This window comes from Protopterus annectens, chromosome 3.part0 (genome assembly GCF_019279795.1).
Source record: "Protopterus annectens isolate FY-2018-M chromosome 3.part0, PAN1.0, whole genome shotgun sequence".
Classification (NCBI taxonomy): domain Eukaryota; kingdom Metazoa; phylum Chordata; order Ceratodontiformes; family Protopteridae; genus Protopterus; species Protopterus annectens.
The window spans coordinates 3,839,259-3,861,877 of record NC_056731.1 but is presented as its reverse complement, the minus strand read 5'-3'; positions in this window follow the sequence as shown (position 1 = coordinate 3,861,877).

Below are 22,619 nucleotides of genomic sequence, written 5' to 3'. Positions count from 1 at the left end.
GAAAGCGCTTAGTACTTTTTTGTTGGTCCTATGCTGTTTCATTAAAGGCTTTGTGTGCGGTCTATCCTGGCTCAGTTCATCTTTACTAATATTAGCAACATCCTGGCACATAGGTTTGGTGCAAACTTCACCCTCCCCCCCACCCCTCAAAGGATCCATCACTATACTGGAAGAATGAAAAGCCCCATACGGCTGCACAAGTAAAGACCACACTCTCCAAAGCCAAGAACACAGCATCCATGGGACCTGACAACATCTCGGGCTGCATTCTACATGAACTACAGAACGAACTGGCACTCCACCTAAGTACCAAGTTCAGTCATAGCCTCAACTTCAGGCTTTGTGCCTACTGAATGCCGCACAGTGACAGTTATCCCATTCCACAAAGGGGGGCACCACCACAGACCCTGGGAACTACTGGCCCTTTAGCCTGATGAGCCTGGTCTGCAAGGCCATGGTACGTATCATCTTGGAGCTTATAAACAATGACATAGGTAACCTCCAAACTCTGGACCCCACTCAGTTTGGTTTTGTAAAAGGTAAGGCATGTCTCCTAAATCTGATTGACTTCTTTGAAGCAGTCACGAGAGCCATGGGCAAGGGTAAGGTGGTGCACACAGCCTATCTTGATCTCTCCAGGACTTTTGACACCATCCCCCACTGTGAAATTAAAGATAAACTCACTACACTGAGCATAAATCCCTATGCCACAAGATGGGTGGCCAACTGGCTCACTGAGAGAACCCACACAGTGAAAGTAGCTGACTCCAAATCCAACTTCAGACCAGTGACAAGTGGAGTACCACAGGGCTCAGTCCTGGGTCCTGTCCTGTTTACCATCTACTTCTCAGAAGTCCAGGCTAATACAGCAGGTCTTTGGCTAATGAGTTTTGCAGACAACTGCAAACTAGGTGCCATAATAGAATAGCCTAATGATGTGGACATTCTACAAAGGGACCTCACTGAGACTGATGTTTGGTGTCAAAGTCATGGCCTCAAGCTCAATGCCAAAAAGTGCATTGTCATCCCCTTTGGGAAAAACACTCTACCCATGAACTACCACATAGGCAGTAGCCTACTAAACACTGAAAGTGTGATGAGAGACCTTGGGACACATGTGGACAGTAAACGCTCCTTTGATAATCACATTGCCACAGTAGTCAGGAAATCCTTCTACGTGGCACACCTCATCCCAAAGGAGTTCACCTCCAGAAAAAAAGAGGTCATTGTTCCTCTCTACTCATCCCTCATCAGGCCCATTACAGAGTACAAAGTCCTATTTGGCATGTACCTCGCAAGACATCTACAACAACTAGAAAGGCCACAGAAATACCTCACTAAGAAAATTACCAGCCTCAAACAGATGCCATACGCAGACCTTCTCAAAAAATTCCAGCTCTACTCCATCAAACATACAAAGCCGTGTCAAACCCAGATCTATTGGACATGCTACACTTAAAGAAACCCTAATCCCTCCGAGCCACATACCACAATAAACAGAACATGCTGGAGGGATAGATTCCTGTCCCAGAGATTTCCCATGCTCTAGAACAGACTACCCATTCATGTCAAGCAAAGCTCCTCATTAGCCCTCTTTAAGAAAAATCTCGACAATTGGATGGGAAATAGGATCACTTATGTGGCTCTGCTAGACAGGGGCTCAGGAAAATAACTTTCTTGGGTGGTGATATAGGCCCCAGGACCAATTGCCTAGTACCTACATATATATATACATATATATATATATATATATATATATATATATATATATATATATATATATATGTATATGTATATATATATATCTGTATATTTCTTTATGTATATGATAGTGATATAGATATATAGATACAAACTCAAAGAAAAAAAAAACAGTCCAGTGCTTAACCTTGTAGTGTGACTCATGGCTTATAAGGGTTCAAGAGAGGCAGTACATTTATCTGGATAACTAAAAAGGATGTATTTTTCACAAGCCGGTAATGAAAGAAATATAGCAAAACCTTTATTCATTGTCAGATCTTCATGGCAGATGAGGTAAAAAAACATTATTTGAAAAAAAGTTTGAAACTTGGTGCATCTGGAGCTGATGGGAAACTAAAGATCAAAGTACTTCATAAATATTTTAAAAAGTCTGAACCACTATGCAAAGAAAGAAAGCTCACCTGTTCTTGACACTGTTGACACTGAAGATATTTATTGGAGCTTAAATGAAACACATAATGAGATGGCTAAACAATGACAAGAAAAAAGATGGAATGGAAAATAAATATAATAGAACAGAAACTAAAAGTAATACCTGGAACCAGGTAAAAGCTGATAACCATCATATACAAAGTAACATGTTGTCTCATGCTTTAGAATGCTAAGAATTTCTAGTAGCCACCTGGCTGCTCGAAGCAGTCAAAAATAACAGCAGAGGACCCCAAGATATTTCACTTCAACATTTGTCTGTAGATTTTGTTTTCCCACACATTTCAGTGTGCTTTAATTGTGTATTATTATTGGACGAACACATATGTGGTAGAAAGTTTTTCTGAACATATTTTACTGTAGGAATTGCGGTTAGTCTGTTAATTTATCAGAAGACATTTTCAAGGCACATTTGTGGTTTGATTTTTCTGATTTGCTTTTCTACATTTAGAAATGAAATATTAGGGATGCAATGAGTGTTTATTTCTCTGCTGGTGCTCAGACAGTTTAGAAATGATATGAGGGCAGTTTAATTTTTGAGGGGGATATATGCATTCAGGTTTTGGAGTGACAGCTATTATAGCCTGTAGTGAGCTTGGGAACTGGGTAAGTGCTTGCAACTGGTTTGCTGAAGACAGCAGAGATCTTCACTTAAGATTATGGCTGCTAGAGATCTTTCTGGAACATGATGTTGGTCTATGTTCTTCATCTTGAGAGATGTTCATATTTTTTATATTTCTATATTTTTTAGGTACTTACTTATTATCGAAACCAGATTTCAAATGTGTCATAATTTTTTTTATGTAATGTAGAAAGTACTCCTTCAGTTTGTGTAGGAGTTGGCAGGTTAAGTAAGTAACAGTTTGTCAGACTGAGACCCGACTGTTTTGTGATTTTAAAGAAAAGGAAACAATTCCCTTTTGCGAAAAGTGGCATTTTGTTTATGGCCTGGCATTCATAAATGCTTCCTTTGTGTCACTTGTGATGAAGTTGTAAGGTATACGAGATATATACGCACGTTATCTTGTATTTGTAGGTAAGTAATGTACTACTTCAATATCAAAGCATGTCTTGGGTTAAAAAATTCAGGGAACAACATCCCTGTGTAAGTTACAGTGCTACAGCCAGTTTGATTTGGTGGAAGCCTTTTTACAGTCGTCCTTCTCCCGCTTAGCTCAGTCTCCCTTGCCATTTTAACCCCTACGTATTTTGGGGTGTTGTGCACAGGACTCTTGAGATGTGTGAATCCTTCCTACAGGGAGATAAATAATGGCCTCAGACCCATGTCACACTTATAATAGTTACAGATCACCTCCCCTGTTGAAAATACTCTTCATGGTGTGAATTTCCCCTTCCGCGGCAGTAACGGCTTTTAGAACACAATGGCATACCATGGCCAATCACAGGAATCAGCTGTCTCGCCACCATGAAAAGTAAGTAATGCACCATGTCAGGAGGTTTTATGAATTTTCTCACCTGTTCTTTGTCTGTCTGTGTCTGTAGCCCCTCATTCTCAGTTGCTTATATATTTTTGGAGCTGCTCTGCAGTGCACAACTAAGAAGGTAGACACATGGGCCGTTGTGGAATCTGGTTGCGATAATACGTTAAGTACCATTTTTTATTGTAATGTCTTCACCTTTAGTAACAGATGTCATTAACTGGGAAATATCATGATAGAGTATGTATTTATAATATTTTATTATAACTTAAATGTTAATTTGGGCAGGATTTTCTTTTACATGATGTTGTCTTTGATTACAGTGCAGATGTGCAAATGCCTACTTTTGGTTTTGAGATTTTTGTGTAGGATTTTACAGTTATTTAGCCCTACGGTTTGAATTGCACTTTTTAACTGACATGGTCAGTTCTTTTCTGAATGTTCTGTCTCAGTTTTTTTTTCTGTGCCAATCATGCTAGCAATACGTTTATGTGACTTCCTGTGGAGATTAGGTAATATTTTTTTATTGTCTCTATAAAATAAGTTTGAACTGCAACTATATAGGACTTGCACCTATAGAATTTCTATGCAGTATAGAGAACCTTTTTAAAACTTGGACTAATCCCTGCTTAGCCATAAGGTACCTGGAACAGTCCAAATATGGAGAAACAATGCAAATGAGTGCCTCTATGAATATCCATGATTCACAAAGTCCACAACAAAGGACTAATTGCATTCACAACTGTCATTAAATATGGAACTGTATGTCAAGACTACATCAAAATATGTATGCAGTGTCCCTGTTTCCACTAAAGCCAATATGTATTGCTCAGCTTAACATGGTTGGGCATCTGTAATTGGTACATACAGTGTAAAAAGATCTGAAAATAGTTGTATTACATGAGTTGCAAAATGCTGCAAAGAACATCAGCCCAACACCCAGCAAAGCATACATAGTCAGATGTTCCTCTCCTCTTCTCCCCACAGTGCAGTGATGACATAACTTCCCTATCAGTGGGTGTCCAGACAAGACCAGATCACTAAATTTAAATATCTACCAAATAGATATCTACCATGGTCTAGTTCAATGAGTTTGAACCATTTGTAAATTGCTCCGGGCCACAACTGTAACCATTTGGTGGAATGGGTGCTGTCATAACCGCTTACCTTAACATGTATACCTTTAACATCTATAGAAGCATTTATAAACCATGCTATGTGCTCTGTATTCCTATGCTATGGGCACACATTCATGGAGCATGACATTGTATGTGTATGCATGTATGTGTGTATGTGCATGTGTGTGTGGGCAAAGCAAGTCACTACTGTGTATTCTGAGCAGAAGTTGTTGTGGCCCTCATCCCCACCTTACAGTGAACCCGTGCTGCAAGGTTTGGCAGATCTTTCCCTTTAACTGGGTTTCCTGGTGAGAGGACAATGTAATTTGATTTGTCCTACAGACTGACTCCCAGAAAATGCACAACTTTGCTTGACAATTCTGTTGTATGTCTGCTGCCAGCAGGTCTTGAATAGGTATCATACTCCTATGTATGTGCCACACTCTTCTGTATTCCATTGCAAACCAATTACATGTTGTATGCATTGTTTTAACTCAAAGGCTGCAGTGGTATTGTAATGTAAAAGTGCTACAAACCACACTTTGTCAGCAGTACATCAAACATCATAATTTTGTTTAGCTGTGGTTGGACTGTGGATGATGGACAACAACATGATTCACTTTGAAACACACTCATATCTGGACCATTTAAGGGACACAGTGTTATAAAATAAGTTGGGGGACTGTCCCATGGTTGTGAAATCACAAGTATACCTTTTCAGATTTTCTAAAATTGAAATGCTTAATGTAATGCTTATGTTTATTACATTTTTTGAATTTTTATTGCACTACAATTTTTTTTGTTCTATGTAGTTTACTGATGCAAACCTTCTTTTTGTTTGTTTTAATTTTTGTAAGGTCCAGATTAATTTAATACAGAATTGTGTTTTTGATTTCTATAGTGTTTGCACTATAGGGCTTATTTAATGAGTTTGAACCAGGCCCTGCTGTTAACGATCATGCAGTACTGACAAATAAAATATTCTATATTCTAATTTCAGATAAACATCTTTATTACACCTTTCTATCAATGCTCATTGTTAGGACATATAGACATACACATGCATGCAACTGTTTTACATGTTACCGACTGTTGTGTCCCTTTCTTTGAGTTTGTGTAATGTCAGTGTTAGTATATAAGCTTTAGGGAGGGTGGAGACAAAACCCTTACCATGAAGACAGCAAGGCAGCTTATCCCTTCCAAAAACACTCAATGAAGTGTTTTTTTTTTTTTTTGTTTTGTTTTTTCATTTTAGTTTAGAACAATCTCCATGGTTGCTCAATATTAAGCATTTTGATGTGTTTGGCTGTTACAAAGTGAAGCACTCACCAGGGGATTTCCATCTGTTTGATCATATTCAGTTTGAGATAAAATGCACACACTTATGCACAAACATACACACACAAACACATAAACAAAGTATATACACATACAATGTAGTTTCTCTTGTCTGGGTGGTAATTCAGAACTGATATTCCCTCCACTTCAAGGTTCAGCAGTCTCTGATATGTGGGTAGCATGGGCTCCTCATATCAGAAGGGTGTAAGTGGTTAGATCCCCACTGAAAAAGTGTTGCAAAGGTGTAGCAGTGAGTGTCAGAATTTATTTGAATTTTATTTTTAAACAGAAGTTAGATTTTTGGAGTGCTGGTACTTACAATGTCTGGTCTCACAGGTCTGATGGGAAGTTTTTTTTTGTCTGTAATGCTGCAAAAATAAATTAAATTAATTTTGTATCCATTCTGTTTTCAGTTTGAAGAATATGTGCCTATCCTGCTAAATATAACACCACTGTTCTTTTATTTACAGGTTCTGTGACTTCTGTGACTTGGAATGATTATCCTAACAACCCTCTCTGCTTCTTTCCTTTTGTTTGCAAGATCAAAATTAAGAATTGTTAAGGTAACTATAACAAAACTAGAGTTTCTTTTACTTTCAAATTGTTTACTAAATAGTTTAACTACAATGGCCACTGAACTTCAGCTTATGCAAAGTAAACATATTGACTTGGTTTTAGGTCATAAACAACAGCATGGTAAGTCAGATTATTTTTTTTTAAACAGACTCTGAGTGTAAAATTCGGACCACCATATAAGGATGCTGCTCAGAGAAGTACAGGAAGGCTAGCTTAAACATGTTACTTTGTACTATACAGACAGGTAGTGGGAAATAACAGCATGAACTGCCTTTTTAATATATTTCATACACACACACACACACACACACACACACACACACCTCCAGCACCCAAATCAGCTAAGGGGGTTTATGACATATTTCTGTAAAATATTTCTCTGCTGTTGTAACACAGTTGGATTATAACCATTCTCACAGGTTCTACTAGACTTTATTGACAGCAAACCAGTAGGGATGTCTAACATGGCAGGACTTTGAACATTTATGATATAGTTTGCGATCTGAATTAATGTGAGCAGTAATACACAGGGATAGAAAATGAGCATATCACAGTGCATTAAGATTCTAGCCTACCAGTTCTATCAGCAATGGTCCGTATTGCATATATACAGATATATATATATATATATATATATATATATATATATATATATATATATATATATATATATATATATATATATCATTTGCATGGAGCACTGAGCCATCCTCTCCAAAATGGCTGTATTTTGCACAAAAGGATACAGAAAGGAGGGAAGAGGTATGGTTTATCATAAATCACTGATGAGGTAAATGAAGAGATTTGGGAAAATATTTTAGAAGGCGAGTAATGACAGGGCACTGAATGTGAGGCTCAGTCCTTGAAATGATGTCCCACTAGCAGTGAAGGGGTAGACCCTGCACCTAAACATCAGAAAAGGCTTGGTCATCAGTGGCATAAGATAAAGAGACTCTTGAGGGGAAGGATGGATGGAGAGAGATTGCTGTTGAAGATGTCAAGAGAGGGGGTGGGAGGTTGCATATGGATTGGGAGTGTGGAAGGTTTCACAGTTTTGTAAAGCAATAATCCATGGATGGACTGTGGTAAGTTTAGGAAGTTAGGGATGAAGGGAGGATGTGAATATTCTGAGTAGGGTGGCTATAGAGGGTATCACAAAAAAGACAGCAAAAGCATGGAAGAAAGAAAGAGCAGTCATTGTTCAATCTATTAATGCAGAGAATACAAAACAAGTGCTTTCTTAATTGTTCAAATCACTATGAAGGTGGTGGGGAGATGAGAAAGTAAACAGGATTCAGTAGATGCATGTGGTACATGGGTGTGAACAATAAAGCATTTGTGAGCTAAAGGAAACAGTATAGTATTTAGTGCGTATTGTGTTTGAACTGTGGATAATCAAAAACAAAGTGAGTTATACATAATGAATGTAAACTGGAATTATTTTATTATTATATTAGTTTATTGTATTTGTATTATTATGTTTTTAAGACTTCTATAATTTTATCTTTATTATTTAGTTTTTTTAATAACAAACGAGACACAGGGATATGTATACACATTGGCAATGCTGCAGTGTAGGCTTCACACTACTGCCTCACCATGCAGTTTCAAAGATTGCCATACAGTCCATTGAATTCACAGCATGTTGCATGGATTTTTTTATTTATATCAAATAAATGACTGATCAAATGTTACTTTATTAAAGTAGGGCTATGTCGACAATAGCAGCATAGTGGTTGAGTGGTTTAGTCTGATCGAGGGTATGCAGCAGTGGACTGATATAAAAAGTTAAGGACAAAGCCACCACATAAAGCATGTTTTGTATAAGTTTTATCTGAGTTCTATTTATGTGAGTGTGTTATGTGTTTTCATTTTTAATGGATAGCGTTAGGAAGCTAATGCATGATTTGGATAATATCAGTTTTCTAAATGTGAGGTAGGACTAGGTGTGTCTTTTTGTGTGGGTCTGTGTGTGTATGTGCTTGCACATGCATGAATGTTTTGAGAGTTAGAATGAGGTAATTTTAGCTAGAGGTGTGTGTGTGTGTGTGTGTGTGTGTGTGTGTGTGTGTGTGTGTGTGTGTGTGTGTGTGTGTGTGTGTGTGTGTGTGTGTGTGTGTCTGTGTGTGTGTGTATACAGATGTTTTGAGAGTTAGAATGGAATAGTTTTAGCTATGGGTTAGGTGCAGTGGCTATTGCACATGGGTGATGGAACATGTTTCATGTGTGTGTGTGTGTGTGTGTGTGTGTGTGTGTGTGTGTGTGTGTGTGTGTGTGTGTGTGTGTGTGTGTGTGTGTGTGTGTGTGTGTAATTCTTGATGAAAAATATGCCCATTCCCAGAGATTGTATGATCATGGAGTTAGTATATATTATTAGCAGGGGGGACACAGCCCCTATATCAGAGGATGCAGATAATGTTGAGGACATGCATTGTTGTGTGTTAACATTTACATTGTTGGCATTTAATGGGCAACATCATGATTGTCATTTGAATGGTTTGAAGATGATCAGTACAGACACAAACCACACATGCACACACACACACACACACACACACACACACACACACACACACACACACACACACACACATATATATATATATATATATATATAGTTCTACTTCTAAATTTCAAAGTTTCAAAACTTTGAATGTCTTATGTACGAGTCCAGAAGATCAAAGTTTTGAAACTTCAAAATGTAAATAAAACAAATAAATAAAAACACCCCCACACAGCCCCTGATAATTAAATATACCAATTCCAAGATCGTACTACAGTGAGGGAAATGGTAAATATACTGTTCCACTCTGTACGACGATCTCCATTCTGAAACTTCAAAATTTAGAAGTAAACCTATAAATAGATAGAGAGATAGCTATCTATATATGTATCTATTTATCTCTATCTATCTATCTATCTATCTAGCTATAGATATATATATGTATGTATATATATATATATATATATATATATATATATATATATATATATATATATATATACACATATATATATAGGTCTACCTGATAACATTGAATCCCTAGAATGCCGAGTCACATTTCAGTGAGTTGAATGCATCGAAATTGCAGAAGAGAAAAACTCCAAATCATCAAGCCAAACTTCTGGTGGCAACAGCATAAAACACAATTCAGTCATTTGCAACATCACAATTACATTGCAGCTGTTTTATCTTCACATGTACTCAAACTCTACACTAAATAGTCATTTTTGTATGAAAGACAAAACAAAAACAACTTAAATATATACAGTATTAGATAATATATATATATATATATATATATATATATATATATATATATATATAACTATAGGTTTACTATCGTTTGTTCGAATGGCAAAACATTTGCCGTTCGAAACAACATAAAGTAAAACCGAAAACAAACATTCCAAACAGCCACAATGTTGACCCAAATGATCGACACATTTGAGTTGAAATTGTTACCGAAACCATCACGTGATAGCCGTGTAGGAGCTGATGTAAATCAGACTCCTATATGACATATCACGTTTTTGCCCCCCCCCACTACTAATATATTCTAAATCCGAGATTGCACTACAGTGGAGATATGGATGAATTTCCAGTCCCCACTGTACCGCAATTTCCGTGCAGGGTCTATATTAGAATATCAAATATTTCATAGTTTGAATCACTAAAGGTCGACCCTTAATGATCGAACTATGAAAACATTGAATGTTCGTAAAAAAAATTCAAACAACTGCCCCCCTTACTTAAATATACCAACTCTGAGACCACACTACATTGAAGAAATGGAAATCTCCCCTTATGGAGATTTCTGTTTACCCGTTCGATGTTCTGCACTATTGCTATTCTCGTGTCAACAATGTCAGCTTTGACATTGTCGGCTTTTGAGAATGTAATATAGACCCTCCATGCAGATAGTCGAATACACTTATGCGAATGCACTACTGCATTTGCATAAGTGTGTTCGACTATCCCAGCCATTTAAATTTTGTGCACGACATTCTGATTTTCAGCAACCGTGGACTGTTGTTTGCACAAACGATAGTAAACCTATATATATCTAACACACACACACACACACACACACACACACACACACACACACACACACACACACACACACGCACATGCGCACACACCCACACAACAGATAAACTATCACTACTGGGCAACAAGGCTATCCACATATATACTGTTGCAATATCCATGCATGGCAGATGTACAGCAGCAAACTATATGTTAAAATTTAGCACTTAATAATTTGATCACTTACTGACATTCTGATATGGGCAAGCCGCGGTGGTGCAGCGGTAGCATTGTTGCCTCACAGCAAGAGGTTCTCCTGTTCAATTCTCGGCTGGAGCGCCTTCTGTGTGGAGTCTGCATGTCCTCCCCGTGGTTGAGTGGTATTCGAAAGACATAAGTAGAATGGGCGTGCCTTCGTTGAAGGTTGGGCGTCAAGCTGGCACCTGTAATAAATCTACTGCCAATCATTAGAGGACCAGAGTTCCTCTGTAGCGACCCCTAACTGGGAAAAGTCGAAAGAAGAAGAAGAACTGACATTCTGATATGAAAATGCAGAAAGATATAACATGCAACCTATGGCAAAACATTGTTTCATTTATTTGAAAATGTACATGTAGCAGAAGTCATTCCAAGGCAAGATGTTTACAAGAGCTAATAACTTCCAATTGAAAGATGTTTCCAGCTGGCTGTTACCCTTCAGGGGTATGGTAATCTATGAGGAAGTACTCAAATTAGCCCTCAAATACTGCTCAAGAAGTGATTTTCTCTTTCTGAGAAATTTTATTCTGAACCAGATCAATACAAGTTAAAGCTGCTGCAAGGGACTGTTGTCCTTCAGAACCTTACAGAAGTTATTTCCAGGCCAAATTGAATTAACCCTGTATCTGAATACATTTATTGTCATCACAAATATAATGGATTTGTGTTTAAATACTCAGGTATGGCTAGATTTTTCAAGATCTCAGTTATTTTTCTTCCTGTTGCTGATGCCAAAAAGCAAAAAGTGAACCACTTTTAGTCAAAGAATACAGTCTACCCTGCCATGGCAAATGTCCTGTTCTCTCAGTTACACTAGTTTAATTGGGATCATGTTACTCTTCAAAATAATTTAGTAGCTGGCCTTGTAAATCTTTATTCGGATTCTACACTGACATGTAGGATAGGTTATTCTCAGTAAACAAAGATGGCTGAAAGGTAGCAAATGTCACTGAATATTTAGCATTCTTAGGTGTAGCTTAATGAGAAGGGCAGCTCTTGGAAAAAGTGTAAGCAAATCTAGGACCCTGTCCAGTATGAGGACTCAAGCAGAGAAGAGCATGGAGATGAGCCACAAATGCTAAATCAGCATCACTTAGGAATAATCAGATCTCGTTCTACGAGGATCCTAGTAACAAGACAGTCTCAGATTGTTTGAAAAGCTGTGAAGTATCTGCTACATTATTATCTGCAACAATGCTGGCTTCCATATGATCCACCTGAATCAGTTTCATACAGATCCATATTAAACATGTTTTGCTCCAAATTAAATTAATGGCGATCTGTAATAGTCAGAGCTTATGGACCTGCATTAGAACTTCTGGATTTTGTCCTATTTTTCACTGGGTCTATATTATATGCTCAAAGAGACTTTTCTTCAAACATATAATCATCAACACCTAAACAGTGAATGCTCTAAAGCACGAATGGCCACATCCTCATATTATTTCCTCAGGAAAAAATTCAGCTGGCTGTTATCAGGAATTGCCCTTTTCTCCAATATAGAGTGATCTTGGAGTTGGTCTATTTAGTTAGGGGGGTGTGGGTGGCAAAGACCCACAATTGATTAGGGTTTTGAAGTTTGTGTTTTTTTTCAGACCTATGAATTTTTTCCCTGAGGATGAAATTTGTAGACGTGACCATTCACGCTTTAGAGCATATAATAAAGACCCTTTTTCACTTTAGGACTATTTACATATAAGTGGGGAAATTAGATTTAAAGGAAATCATCCACAAAATAAGCTTCAACCATCATTTTTGAATATGGCAGCCCAAGTAATGGCTAGGCCTATTACCTATATAATTTACCTTTCTTAAACATCTGCTAGACTCCTACTACCATTAAAACAAGAAACAATTATCCATTCCCTAAAATACTCTGCCCTGCTGTTAATGCTTTAAGTCCCATTTTCAATATAGGGCCTCTTGCTAAAATTATGGAAAGGACAATCTGTAAGCAACTTCTTAATCACTGCCCCAACTATGTAATAAAGTCACTTGTGTAGCATAGTAGGCATAATATATGCAGCTATGGAAGAAGTTTTTTTTTTTGCTACAGCTAGATTTATAGGCATTCACAGGGCCTTTAACTCTACTGACCACACTGGTATGCAGAGTATGCATAAGATATGGCTTTTAGTATGGAACATTGCAAATGGTTATAGAGCTATCATAGTGGTCAAACTTTCAAAATTGTAATAGGTGGAAGAATGTGATATGCGTCAGCACAGTGTTCAGTAAGAATCAGTTTGGGATTTCTTCTTTTTTATTCTTTATAACTGACATTACATGAGATGGCATGCAGACAAAAAACACTTTATGATGGTGAATTTATTATCACACTGAGAAATACAAAATGTTCAGATGAACTACATTACAGGATTCATATTGGCTTTATCAGTGATATGCATTTCATAACAATAATGCAGTAATATGTACCATAACAGCCAAACAGCTGGGTTATTTGGAATTAACCAAAAGTGCATAAAGTCTGATAAACTGGATATCAGTGACTCAAGAGATAAATGGCAACCAGACTTATTTATCATTACAGATCTCTTGGCTTATTGTTAGGCCCAAGTTTAACCCTTTACCTTCACTTTGTCACAGGACTAAATAAGGCAATTAACAGCTAAATGTGTACTATAAACTTGCTAGCTTTTTATCATTTGAAGTGGGATGAGATGTTGGAATGAATGTTTTACTGGCATTAAATGTATTCCATAATAGTCAATCAGTGTACAACTCCATGAACAAGATGGGCTATTTCATTCCACTGTGCGACATTAGACAGCATCATCGTTTATCTATATAGTGGGATAGAAAGTTTCCTATAACAGTTGTAGCCATCCTAATTTTACATATTATTCTACTCAAGTTACTGCTCTAGAATACTGCCCATGTCTAGCACATACATTGGAAATTTCTCCACAATATTAACATTTGAAGTCTACAGAGCATGCAGCCTTGACTTTGTGACAACCCTTTTTCAACCTGTTAGCTAGGGCCAGGGCCTTTATTAAGATAGCGCAATATTGTTGAAATAATTTTCTAGTATACGTCATACAGGAATGAAATCTATTAAAATGTTACATAAAATTCAAAAAGCAGCTTGCTGACTACTACTTATGTCAATGCTATATGGATGATTATCAAATACAAACTATAGTTTAACTGGCAGAAGATTGGCATTAGGAGAGTGCAAGTGATGTTGTGTACCTGATATGTCCTCCTTTCCAAGGTTGGCTACCTGCAAGATCTAAATGGTGTTTGAGTTCTGCGTTTTTTTATATAAACTGACTTCTGGCCTAAGTAAACAAAGTTATTAAAACAGACAGAGGCAGTTCAGAAAACACTTGTTTGCTGAATGTTAAGCTCTTGATTTTGTTAATGCTTTTGTACACTGACTTAGTTTATTTCTTTTGTACCTCAGTGTTATTACAATTGAAAAACTGAGGCAGTTGTTAAAAACAGTGCCTGCTTATTTATGATTCAAGCAGCACTAAGAAGCGTGCCAAAACTCATTCTTAAGGAATTTTCACACTTGAAAATGAAGTGTCAGCATGCATAAGATGCTGCCAAATGCCAAAGCCCTTCTTAGTATACAAGGATCCAAAAAAGAGGTAATACCTCCTTAACAAAATATTGAAACAATGCAGATTATAGATGACCCCAGCATGAGAGTAGCAGTTTGTCTTCACCTTTTTGTTTGTTGCAATAAGAAACTAGTTAACTAAAATCCTGCATTGAGAAACAATTAAAAACAGTCCTAAACTTCAAAATTCACTGCTAAGTTTTAGAATAATAATAATTAAAAAAAATGACCAGACTTAGTCATCAAAAGAATTCCATCTTATTCATGTATGATAAGCTCTTCAATTCACTAACTGGACATCATCATACCATCTTTTCAAAAAAAAAAAGTTTTACCCATGGAAAATATATACTTACACAGACAACAAATTCATCAACCAAGATTGAAAAAAAATCCATAAATATGAGTAAAGAGTATGGAGTGGCTTCTGATAGGCTAGTTTCATAGCATATTCAAAACTATTTAAAATGCAACAGTAGAACGAGCCTTAGGTACTATCCTACAGGTCTAGTTATCTCAAAAACCTTGGTGAAAAATGAATCTTTATGATTGGGGCAAATTTACATAGCTAGTTAGCATGTCCAACATAGTAAGTCACTGGGTTAAAAAAAGGACCAAACCTTATGAACAGAGAGCTAAAGCACTCATTCAAAATCAGAAACAAAAAAAAAAAAATATATATATATATATATATATATATATGTGTAGTGTGTGTGTGTGTGTGTGTGTGTTTGTATGTATGTATGTATGTATATATATATATATATATATATATATATATATATATATAATTAGTATAAATAACCATGTCCTCAGAAATGTTAATCAATGACCCCCTCAGCCAAAAAGACAAGTAATTGCTGTCCACAGCAACCAAAAATAGAATCTTAAAAATAATTAAAGAAAGAAAGACCCAAATGAACAACCTCTGACCAAAGGAGCCTCATAAATAATCAAAAAGTGATAAAAATTAAAAGTAGCTTTAAAACATAATCAATAAAAACAAGAATTAAAAATCAGAAAGAAAGCCTAAACCAGTCCCTGAACACTAGTCAGAATGGAAGTAAAAATCAAAACTCCGGCACATAACCATAAAGCTGGTGCTAAAGTAAAAACGAATAAATAGGGGTCGCCACAGCAGATCATCTGTCTGCTCATGAATGGCAGTGGAGTTTTACAGTGTTGAGTTGCCAGCCTGGTGCCCAACCTTCCACAGAAGGCACACACACTCACACCTAGGGCCAATTTAGAGTGTCCAATCCACCTACTGCATGTCTTTGGGATGTGGGAGGAAACAGGAGCACCCAGAGGGAACCCATGTGATCACAGGGAGGACATGCAGGCTCTGCACAGAAGGCACCCCAGCCAAGAATCGAACCAGAGAACCTCTTGCTGTGAGGTGACAATACTAACCACTGCACCACTGTGGCCACCCCAAAAAATAAACATAAAGAATACATAATAAAAATAAACACAAATCAAAGTAATCTAGAAAGCATACCTAAGATCAAATCAAAAACAACAAAGAATCCTACACACCACAAAGAATAACAAGTAGTTAAAACAGAAAAGTATGATAAAAATTCTCCAGAGAGAAAATCAGAAACTATGAAGAACCATAAAACAGGTGCAAACTAAAGATAAGATCATAGGTTCAAATAAAATGTAACAACCCGTACTCTGGAAATTGAAAAGAATAATTAGACCAGAGTCCACTTCAAGAAGAGAAAAAATGTATCAAAATGCCCTCCTTTAAATAAATTTGACACCTAGGTATCAGGAAAAAGTAAGTGAAGCTGCTTAACCACCCAGAGGATCTACAGATAGAAACCAAAGGACAAAATCAGAACCAAAAGAAAAGACGGGGGAGGGGGTTGTGGTATATTTGCAAGCATGCATATGCTGCTTGATGTTCATTCAGTGTTCAGTGTTCATAAAGTACAATCTCAAAGCCTAGTAAGGCCTTCAAAAAGTTTGTCATCCTTAAATTTTGAATAAAATACCTTGTCGCCAAACCAACACTCAACACGTCTTAAATATAGCTAAAGAGTCTGCACATCTAATTTCCATAAAATATTTCTGTTATGGAAATACCTGAAATATTTAGTAAATGTCATTGTATCAATTGCTACAAATAATTTAATTTTTCTTGTCCTGTATTTATGCCCCAGATCATCAATATTGGCACAAGATTTGTGTAATTCCTCATGTAGACATTTATATGTGATAATTAAATTGCATCTAATGAGCCTATATGAAATAGTAAACGGAGACAATGTCTCCAGTCTCTTCTTATAACTCAGTGCTTTGACTCCATTAATATTTTTGTATACAACTTTTGTGCTATCTATAATCTAATAACCTGCATTTTAGTAAAGCAGCATATTCTACTGTTGGTCTTATCACAACTTTGACTAAAGGAACACGTACTCTATAGGCCCTGTTAGACATTGTGCATAAAATATTCTTAACTTCAGCATAACATCTGCTAATAACCTCCATTAAATGTTGTTCAAAAGACAACATCCCATCTATTCTCCCACCCAAATCTCTTACATTGCTTACTTTATGAATAATTGAATCACCAATACCATATGGAAATTCTTTATTATAAGATCCAAAATGGAAAACTGTAGTTTTCTTTACATTAAATTTCATACTACTTAACTGTGACTTTGTTACTACGTTTTACAGATATGATTGCAGAGTCCTCTGATCATCTAATGATGTTATGATAACTCCTATTTTTGTATCATCATCATATTTCTCACCCAAATTTTACCCATTTGTGGAAAACCTGACATGAAAATAATAAACAATACAGGACCCAGTAAAATATAGGACAATGAAATGCAAAACTGAAGGTACATAGAATGAAACTGAGTACAGATAAGACAGTTGTAATGGCAGTAAGTGGAGAAATCAGAAGAAGCTGAAAATGAGATTGAAGGGAAAATATTGGAACAGGTTAACAGCTTCAAGTATCTGGGTGAGGTGGTTGAAGAGAAGGTAAGGCTGAATGAGGAGGTCAAAGCTGGAACCAGAGGGGCTGCAGCCAACTGGCATAGAATGTCACTTGTAGTATATGATAGAAGAATGTCAAAGAAGTTGAAAAGTAAGGTGCACAAAACAGTGTTGCAACCAGTACTACTGTATGGTACAGATACCTGTGCAGTATAGGTAGAGCAGTTAAGGAAGCTAGAAGTGATGGAGCTGAAGTGCCTGAGATGGGTAATAGGATATACACTGTGGGACAGATGAAGAAAAGAGAACATAAGAGCAGTAGTCAAAGTAGCTCCAATTGCAGAAAAGGTCAAAGAGAACAGATTATGGTGGTTTGTGCACATGTGTAGAAAAGCAGAAGAAAATCTGGTGAAGAAGATTTGAGACAAACAGAAAGAAGGCAAGAGGAAATGAGTGTATTCAGCAAAGAAGCAGATGGATTGTGTGATAGAAGACCTGCAACAGTTAGGTATGAGTGTCAAAGAACTTAGAAAAGTGACACTGAATAGAGAGAGAGACGGTGACAGCCTGTTCCCATGTAGAAAAATAAGAAAAATAGGGACAATGGTGATGGTGGTGATGATGATGATGACAGAAAGCAGTGCTGACACCCGGGGAACCCCAGTATTAATTATTCTAGGATAAGAAAAATTATCTCTTCTATCTTTACCCTACATTGTCTACCATAGAGCTTGTTACCCATCCATCTAATCAAATAATCATTATTTTTATTTATCATTGATTTCAGCATATCCTTATGCTTATTATTATGATATTATCCTAGTATACCTGGAATAATATTGGTCAAAAAATCTATTTAAATTATCTGGACCTGCAGCACTATGCAACTTCATCAGTTTCAAAGCTATATCAAACATTTATCTAGAAATCACTGGACAACTAATATTGCTATTCAGTGAAAAATTCACATCTGCACTATTACTATTACTTAAATAATGAGTAAATTAGTCTAAAAATATTTGAACCTGTTTTTTTTATCAATAATGGGACAGTCATCCACTATTAAATGAAAATTAACACAAGCTTCTTTCCAATATTGCATATACATTACCAGCTTTCTTGTAACATCATACATGAGGCTTATAAAAACTTTAAATAGAATATACATTTTTTACACTTGCCATTATTTGTTCTTTTATACTTTTTCCTGAAATATTTTTTGCCTTTTCTAATTATACATTCCACCATGGTAAATAATTTTAGTCATTTTACTTTAAAGTACAATAAACTTAAGTATCCTATAATATTCAATTGAGCATCAGTCCTAAATCATAAATAAATGAAAATATTAACAGGGTTTATGAAAAAAGGAAAATTAATTCACAAAGAAGAAAAGCTATTTTACCCAAAGGGCTTCTTCAGATTGAATTAAAAAAAACTGAACATCCTAAAAAGTCTGACAATAATAAAAAAGGGAAAAATAAATAACAGAAATAAAAATGAAAACCAGTGACAGTAACAAATAGCCTTAGCAGTATATAAACAAAGATAAAATTAATTAAATGTCAAAACTAATTATAAAAATAAACAGAACTCAGAAAACTAAACCAATACATGGAAAAAGATAATAAACAAAAATAAAAATAAATAGAATGATCAAAATAAAATTAACAGAAACTAAAACAAGCAATGAAAATAAACAGAATTAAAAATAAAAATGAAAATAAATATAACAATAGAAAAATAAAAGTAAACCAAATATAACAACATGCATGTGTGTGTGTGTGTGTGTGTGTGTGTGTGTGTGTGTGTGTGTGTGTGTGTGTGTGTGTGTGTATATATATATATATATATATATATAGAGAGAGAGAGAGAGAGATAAACTTAAAATTAAACTAAAAATAAGTGATGGGCAGATCCATTAACGTCTACATGGCCTGTTCGCACCATGTGGGTGTCACGCTGGGATGCGGACACAGTAGCGTACTGTTTTGGCTCAGTAAGTGGCTCTACATGGTATTTAGAGCCATGCAAACAAGGTAAACACCATGGCATGCTAATTATAGCATAAGCAGTTGAATTATATGCTACTCAACCAATCCAAGATGGAGGAGCTATTCAGCAAGCTATAAAGCATCCAAATACAGCCACAGAAAGTAATCTACACAGAAATAATGTTAGGAGCTGAAATTGCTTTAATTCATTTATATGTGCAACAGGCTGAGGTCTGCGCTGCTGCTGGTGCTGCTGCTAATACACAATGGCCAAGAGAGTGATGAGTTTTCAGACCTAGTTTAACTTATCACAATCTGTGTGATGTGAAAATTGTAGAGTGCTACAGGGTGGATAGAGACACACTACAGGAACTCTGCAACCTCTGTCATCCTCAACTCAGACCCAGGGCAAACTGAGGGGAACCCATACCAGTGGAGACAAAGGTATGTGTAGCACTTAAAGTTTAGCTACAGGAACCTTGGAACCCATACTAGTGGAGACAAAGGTATGTGTAGCACTTAGAATTGTAGCTACAGGCACCTTTACAAGACCAACAGGGGACATACTGGGGGTGTCGCAGACATCAGCAACCAGGATCCTCCATCAATTCCTGAATGCTATGCTACAACATGCCAGTGACCACATATATTTTCCCCATACTCCTGAGGAGAGGGCCACAAATATGCAGGAGTTCTACCCTGTAGCATACTACCCTGAAGTACTGGGTGCCATAGATTGTACACATAAGGAAATGAAGGCACTCTAGGAACAGGGAAGGCTCTACATAAATAGAAAGGGCTTCCACTCTATTACTGCCAAGATATATGTAATGCCAATAAAATCATCTTGAATGTGTGTGCTGGCAACCCAGGCAGTTACCATGACTCACATATCGAGCACACCTCCCAACTGTATCAGATGTTCACTAGGGGGATATCCCACAGGGACATTTACTGGGGGATGCAAGTTATGCTGGCTGAAGAAGGGCATAATGAGATACACACTCAAACCAGAAATACTGTAGAGCATATGTTTGGGGTGCTGAAGTCGTGGTTCCAGTGCCTATATTCATCTGGGGGATGCATGTGGTAAAAGTCATGTAAATGTACTGAAATCTTCACCATCTGTGCCATGCTACACATCATCCTGAGAAAGTAGCTTCTGCAGGATCAACAAGGGGAAAGGGCACACATCCCACCACCAATGGCAAGATCACCACAGCCACAAGCAACTGAGGAGTCCAAAGGGGAAACAGCAGTTGCTGTGGGTGTAGGCAGATGTAGGCATGCTCAAGATGCCCTTGCATTGGCTAAGAGACAATGCATAGCGCACTCACTCACCACCTAAGGAGCTAAAACCTTCCTCCTATGCACATACATATAGTCACACTGATGACAGGCAATGCTTACAACCTTTACCTAGCCATCTAATGGCTGTGTACTGCTAGCATCAGACAGAGTCAGCCCTAAACTAAAACTGTTGCAACTGCTGGATTTACAAAGTAAATGTTGAACCTGGAGTGTATTGTGTAATAATATGAATTAATGGCATATCCTTGCATGTTGTTACTTGGTAATGTAAGCAAGTAAAAGGTGGGCAATTTGTATAGAAATGACTTTATCATGTGACTTTACAGCAGAGACTTATGTGACTTATATGTATCCATTATCAAGTAGTAGACCTCAGGCATCAAAGATTAACATGGTCATACCTCTCATAAGTACTGATAGTCACCGAATGTCCTCTGTTAAGCACCATACTTTTGTACTAGAAAATCATTAAAGAGAGATGTTAGAAAGTGATGAGACACATTTTAGTTTCAGACTTCATAACCCTCACTAGATCATTAACAATACTGATGCAAAAAATGATTGATTTAGTCAACTGTCTAACTTTCTAAGACCAAATTTTGTCAAAGGTACAATTACAAAAATAACATCACAAATGCAGATGTACTAACTCAGCTATGCATCTTGATCATCAGACACAAATGCTATGTATCTCTGAATCCAAAAGAAGGAAAACAGGGATATGGCACAGTTATCATCACTTGCTCAGGGTGTTGTGTGGGGGCAGGAAGCCTAGGCTGACACAAAAGGTCAGTGAGTGTGTGTAAGTAAGAAAGAGAAGCAGGCAGACATTCGGATAAAGTAACAAATGACCAGTGAGACAAAATGAGCTTTAAGCTTCATGGCTGAACCATGTAACTGGTGTGTGTGTGTGTGTGTGTGTGTGTGTGTGTGTGTGTGTGTGTGTGTGTGTGTGTGTGTGTGTGTGTGTGTGTGTGTCCCTGTTTGTATGGGTCCTCCAGGTGAAATTGGTGTGTGAGTGTCTGCAGGAACACAGCCAAGCTCTGTGCTAGCTCTATGTCTTGAGATGTTGGACAGGTGTGAGCCATGCATGGTAGAGGTGGCAGCTCATTGTTATCATACTCGACTATGAGAACTGGTTCTGCCAGGTGCTGCACTGGCATGAACATGCCAACACTGAGATGCATAGTTGCTGCCTGAATCTGACTAATGTCTGCTAGACAAGTTCCCCTCAAGAGGATGCCCAGAACCACAACCCCATAGGATCATAGAACATTACTAGGCTATTGGCTCTGAGGCCCTTACAAGCCTAGCCAAGAATTTAGCCCGTATTCCATCAAGTCAGCACCCAATGCCACTGTCCAGCAGGGACATAGGTGGCATTCCAGAGGTGTATTTTCTGTTCCCCATCCAGTTGTTCAGGTTTAATGAGCTACTCTACTTTACGTGGAAAGGAAGTCTATTCTACAAATGGGGGAGTCTCTGGGACATAAATCTGTTCTACCAACAAGTCCTATTGATGTCACAGACCAGGTTGAGATCTCAAGTGTGGGTTACTCGAGTGGAGCTTGACTTGCAGATATGCAGACGTCCCATCAAAGTGAGATCTGAGATTGCTTTGTATGCCAAACAGAGGTCACCTCTGAGGAGTATATAGAAGACTGAGTAGAGGCTCAGGACTTTTAAGATACAACTCACGAAAAATGTAGCAGATGACCAATAAGACAAACCAGTGACCATAAAACTATTTTATTTATCCAACTCTAGCACCTCGGCTCACTCAGCCTTCAGTGGAGTACAAAACTA